The sequence below is a fragment of the Tupaia chinensis genome, unplaced genomic scaffold, assembly GCF_000334495.1.
Source record: "Tupaia chinensis unplaced genomic scaffold, TupChi_1.0 Scaffold000323_1, whole genome shotgun sequence".
NCBI classification, from domain to species: domain Eukaryota; kingdom Metazoa; phylum Chordata; class Mammalia; order Scandentia; family Tupaiidae; genus Tupaia; species Tupaia belangeri.
In genome coordinates this window covers 939,688-945,949 of record NW_006159817.1, presented here as the reverse complement: position 1 = coordinate 945,949, position 6,262 = coordinate 939,688, and positions in this window count along the sequence as shown.

Below are 6,262 nucleotides of genomic sequence, written 5' to 3'. Positions count from 1 at the left end.
GGGAGGGGGCGGCAGGGATGTGAAACAGAGACAACTCAGGTCTGAGCAGAGCCCCGGCCGCCCCCTCTGTCTTGGCCTCCAGTTGCCTTTCTCGGTCTGTGCTCCCCTCCGTGTCTGATGTGGCCTGGCTGTCTTTCTTTGACTCTTTGTCTCTGTCTCCCTCTTCCTATCTCTATCTCTGCAGATCTGTCTCCTCTTTCCTTTCTTTATCCCTCTCTGCCTCTCTAATTATGTCTGTTTTCTCCTTCCATCTCTGCCTCTCTCTCTCTCTGTCTGTATTTCTCTTACTGTCTCCCTGACTCTCTGATTATCTTTATCTCCCTCTGTCTCTCTTAGTCTCTTTAACTCTCTGTCTCTGTGTGTCTGTCTCTCTCTGCGGGACAAAGAGTGGTGCTCTCCTTAAGGGGACTCACAACCCCTGTGCTTGGACACCACCCTCCACTCAGCCTTCCTCCCATGAGCAGGTTGGCTGATAGCTTGAAGACTGAAGGCACTCATGGTGGGACCCTCCCCAACATTGCTGGTCCCCTCCTCATCTTGTGTGACTTTTGGGGCCTGGGACTAGATTGTCCCCTAACTCCTTTCCCATGTTAGAGCACTTGGGAGTCTTCAAAACAGGCACACATAATGCACATATGCATGCAAACACACACACACACAGACTTTCACTTGTTCCCCATGGTCCTGAGAGGGGGAAGAGATGGAGTCTACTGTACAGATGGGGAAACTGAGGCTCCTCAGAGGTCCTGCTCGCCTCTGCTGGAGGAGGGTGGCCAGTCCTGGGAAAATCAAGGTCCTCCTCCTCCTCCATGCAAAGCCACGTCCTCGACCTGGAGAAAAGACCTGAAAAGATTCTACAGGTGTCTCCCAGAGAGCTGACCTGCTCTGGCGACCTCAGCCAGGGCCACCAAACCAGCCCAAACCCAAGGGACCTTTCAGAGACTCCCCACTGCCACTGTCACTTTCCCCCAAAGACAGGAGCACAGTTGCATTTGACTCCTCTTCCAACGACAGCACTTCGCCTCCTGGGTCTAGCTTGGCTCCCTCGACCAGCACAGCACCCTTAGACCCAGGATTCAGCCACCTGGGAGGGGACAACTATGAGTGGTGGGACAGGTCATGACGCATTTTTGTGTAGAAAAACAGAAAAATACACCATGACTTTTCTGATGACCCAGTAGCTACGTAAATGCCTAGGTAGTTCTGACTGTGTGCTAGACAGTGTGCCAGGGACTCCTCAAGTCATCTTCCTCATGACGGAGATGTTATCATCTTGTCCCCATTTTTCACATGCGAAACTGAGTCACAGGGCATTTAAGTCACTTGCCAAGATAGCACAGAGCTAGTGGCATATGCTGATAGTATGAATAAAGAAGACTTTGTACCCCTGAAGGCATAGGGTCTGACCCTGGCCAGAGGTGACAGGCGTCTGGCAATGGGCCCACATGTAAGGATTTGTATTTTCCCACCTCTAGATCTGAAGACAAGGAGCCCCAAAGAATTCACTCTTCTCCATTTCCCCAGCCCGGTGGCCCCAAGTGTCCCCCAAGAAAAAAACCAAGCCCTTCATTTGAAGGTCACTGAAGCTGTGGCCCATGTCCTGGCAACTCCCTGAGGAATGAGTGGGAGAACCGTGGTCCCCGCGGTGGGAGTGTTCACGGCAGTGCCCCCAGGCTGCCCTCAGTAACCAACAGGAGTGGCGCTGGCACCTCACTCCCTCAGCACAGCGCCACCATGCAGGTACAGCCAGGATTTCCTCAGTCCGGCCCAGGGGGCCTCGGCCAGCAGGGGGGCCATGGAGCAATGGCAGCCTAGGTCCCTCCAAGCCCCTGGTCGGTGAGCTGCTCCACGCACTTCTCTGTTCTCAGGGCAAAGCCGGTGACGCTTACCGGAAGTGCCTAATGGCCCCTGTGCTTTCGTTTTCCGGCTGTGCAATGGGGAGTTTGGCACTTACCCACTGGGCCAGGTGAGGATTATTACATGAGAGGAGGCAGGTGCTTCCTGGAAGTGCTGGTTTCCACTGGGTTCTTTCCTCCTCCCACAGAACCCAGGTTCCTGCCCTGCTTAACCACGTGACCCTTCCTAGCATGGCCCCTCTCCACCTCCCTGAGTCACTCTTCCTAAAATAACCACCTTGCCCAAGCTTGGCTGCCAATATTCTGGGACAGTCCCCCTGGCCCAGCAGGTGCCTGCCTGGGTCTCCCAGGCTGGCAGAATCGCATGTCCCCAGCTCACAGTCCAGCAGCTCTGCAGAGGACCCCAACTCCTTGTCCCACACTCAGCTGTTAAGGACACCTCCCTGGCTGCCCACTCCCCCCTTCCCCAACTGGGCTCCATCCAGCACCCCAGCTGGTCCGGTCCTTCTCTGGGGCCTCCTCCTGGGCCCAGGGGGCGTGGTGGGGTGAGAAGGGCCCAGCTGGGGAGGTGGCTGCACAGACTCCTCCCCCTGGAGCGAGAGAGAGCCCCCAGCCAGGCCTGCTGCGGGGGAGATAAGGAGCGCGTCCTCTTTTTTTGTAATCTCCTCCTCCACCGCCGCCGCCCCTCCCCCGCAGCGGTTAGCCACATTTTTTTTTTTATATCATCTTTATGGCTTTGGAATTATCGAGGCTGACATTGCATTCATTTGGCCAAGGGCGGGTGGGGTCAGGAGACGAGTTCCTCGTCCGGGTGTATATTCACAACGCTGATAAGCGGCGCGGCCCCGCCCCTTTCCTAGTAGGGAAGGGAGACTAGGAGATGGGGGGTGGGGGGGGCGCTCATCCACAGCCGGCTCCGAGGACCAGAAGCCCTTTAGCGGCAGAAGACAGTTCTTAGACTGCCATGCAGGGATGTCTGTGATCAGCAGGGTCATCTGAGGTCTGAAGAGGCATTGAACAGCCCAAGAAGAGAGGTTTTTGTTTGTCAGAGGGCATGCTCACTTGCTGGAGAGAAACAGAGAGGGAGAGATAGAAAGCAACCCCCACATCCCTTCTCCATTTCCCCCTCCTTTGGGGAGTTTGGACAGCAACACATGCCGGGAATATTTTTCAAGCCACTGGGGCCAGGACTAAAACAGTGCACTTGGCCAAGTGGGATCCAGCCCCCTTCACCACACCACCAACTGGCCCAGAAGCGAGTTCTGTCTCTAAATCTTCCTTTGCCAGGGGCCAGCCAGTGGTGTAGTGATTAAGGTGTTGGACTACCACATGGTCAACTGTGTTTCAAGTCCTGGACCTGGCAGCTTGAAACTCATGCCAGGCACATGTGCGTACATGCCCAAAATCCTAAGTGGAGAATGGAGGAGAAGGGATTGTGGCATGGCCATCCCCTGGGGAGTGATTTCTTGCTTTCTGTTTCTCTGTTTCTCCCCTGTAACAAAAAAAACCTTTATCTCCAAAAAAAAAACCAAACAAACAAAAAAAACTTTATCTCCAAAAAAAAAACAAACAAACAAAAAAAACCCTTCCTTTCTCCTCCTGTCCATCCTTCCCTTCTTTCCTTCCTCAAACCATAGACCTTATGGTTCAGAGTGGATTTACTTGTCACCTGGCTTGAGTTCTGGTTTTTGCAGGCTGTGCGACTTGGGCAAACGACTTCACCTCTCTGAACCTCGGTTTTCCCGTATGTCAAATGGGACAGTACCAAAGCCCGCCTGAGTCCATTTCACGAAGATCAAATGAAAAACAAAAATGAATGATTCGCACAGCCCTGCCCCAAAGGTGCTCGTGACGTGAAAGCTGGCCCTCTGCAGTGGCCGGCGTTGTCTTTTTAAACAGGATTTTATTTCTGGACAGGAAGACAGACGTGTTCACAGCGCTCTAAAGAAAAGGGACCCTGAACTTAGGAAGCAGATCCGTGAGAGCTGATTATTCTCATCACAAAAGGATGCACGACAGGGACTCTTTAAGCAGCAAGTCCTCTAATGCTGGATGCATGGAGGACCAATCGTGGAGGACCAATCAGAGGCGTGCTTTGTGCTCTGGCCCCCTACGGAGCAGGTGATGTGAGGAAACCAGATCCAGCCTGGCCTGAGACAGGGGCTCTGGGCTTGCTCCTCGTCACTGACTGGGCAGCTTGGGGTGGGTGGTGTCCCCTCTCTGAGCCTCACCTGGTGGTTGGCCTGGATCACAGATCCGCAGTGCCACATCCCCACTCTAGGCCATGCCCCTTCCTTACTGCCTGGACAACAGCTTCCTCAATGGCCTCTTGGCTTCACCTCCATATCACAGCCACCCGGATCTTCCAGAACCCTACCTCAGCCCTTCCAACCTTCCTCATCCTCAGAACCAAGTCCAAAGTCTTTTCGTCCACCTCTGAGGCTCCGCGGGCCTGGCCTCGTTCATCTCCTCTCCTCCATTCCCTGCTTTGCTCACCTCCAACCAGTGCAGCTCCCATCTCAGGGCCTGGGCACTTACTGGTCCTTTCTCAAATGCTTTGTCCCCAGTTTCTCTGGCTTTTGCAGTTGAGGTGTCACCATCCGTGAGAACCCATTGAAGAGGTTCCTGGTACGCACAGCATCGCCTTAGTCTGAGCTGTGTTACAGTCGGATCGTGCATAGCCCTCTCCGATATAGCCCTGTGTCTTCGCTCATTGGGTGTCTGCCCTCCCACCAGAATGGCAGTCGAGTACAGGGACTGGGTCTGTTTTTTTCCTTGTTGGCCTCTCAGCACCTTGCAGAGGGCCTGGTGCGTACTGCGGTCAAGGTTATCACTGGACCTTGATGTTTCAACATCCCGTTGGAGATGCATTTGAAATGAGTTGTGAGTGAATGGTTTCCTAACATTATTTTTTTTAAAGAATTATTCGGGACCAGCAGTTAGCATAATGGCCATGTTGCTGAACTCCCATGTAGTCAATTGTGGTTCGAGTCCCAGACCCAGTGGCTTAAACTCACGCCGGGCGCATGTGCGTGCGGATCTCTAGAGGAGAATGGAGAAGGGATTGCAATGTGGCCATCCATCCCCCCTGGAAGGTGTTTTCTCGCTTTCTGTCTCTCTGTCTCTCTGGTGAGCACATACACCCTATAGCGAAAACCTTTCCAAAAAAAAAAAAGAATTATTTTATTTTAACTTTATTATTATTTTTCAATTTGACCAGAGAGAGAGAGGGAAAGTGAGAAAAGAAGCCACCAGGTCCAGGACCCAAACGATGGGTGGCCATGTGGGGGTCTCCAGCACCTTTAATCACCATGCCACCTGCTGGCCCCCGGTTTCCTAACTTTTGACACATCAAGTGTGTGACTCCAGTCTCCTGAGCTCCTGCAGGATGGCGTGCTGCCTTACATAGAAGGCCAAGGAGTAGACTCACAGCCAGCCCTGGGGTGACACATCACCCTCGAGGACAAATATAGCCAGGATGTGGGCCCGCTGGCCATGGAGACATAATGGCCCACAGCTATCAGTAGTCCCCTGCCACACAGTTCCCAGAAGCCCCTGGGGCCCACGGTTCTCCAAGAGACTTCAGCCCACCAGGAACGCAGAGATGCAGAAGGAAGAGAGGGTGGCAAGGAAGGCCGAGGGCTCTGGGGAAGTGAGCCAGGCCTTTGCTTTCTGATTCCTCTTATTTTGGATTGATTCTGAGACTCTCCAATGCTAGTTCACTGATTCCCCTTGAAATGATCATAGTGAAATAGGTGCTGGGAGGTCGGCAGGTGGCGTGGTGGGGAAAGGTGCTGGACTCCCACATGGCTGACTGCAGTTCGAGTCCTGGACCTGGTGGCTTGCTCTCTCACTTGCCTTTCTCTCTCTCTCTCTCTGTCTCTCTCTGGTGAAATGAAAATAATAATAATTCGGAGAATTATTTTAAAAGAAAGAAAGAGGTCCTGGAGGGGATCCATAGTTACTGAGTGAAGTGGGGCTGGATGGTGGCATGGGGTAAAAGGTGACACTCTGACAGGTGTCCCACATGGGAAGGTCCCCAGTTTGGGTTTGGATCCATCCCTGAGTCAACCAGGCACACACTTGTCCAAGATCCACACTGGATGGAGACGGGGGTGGGGGTCCCCACTGGTGAAGATTGTGGCAACAGGACTTTGTTGATGTGTTATTTCTCTCTGTCTCTCTTGCCTAGGAAAGAAAAAAAAAAAACCTTAAAAAAAAAAATTTACAGAGGGAACCAGCAGTTAGCATAATGGCTATGTCGCTGGACTCCCACGGTAGTTGACCGTGGTTTGCGTCCCGGACCCGGTGGCTTAGAACTCACGCTGGGCGTGTGTGCGTGCGTGCCCAAGATCCCGAGAGGAGAATGGAGGAGAAGGGATTGCGGCTTGACCATCCCCCCTGGG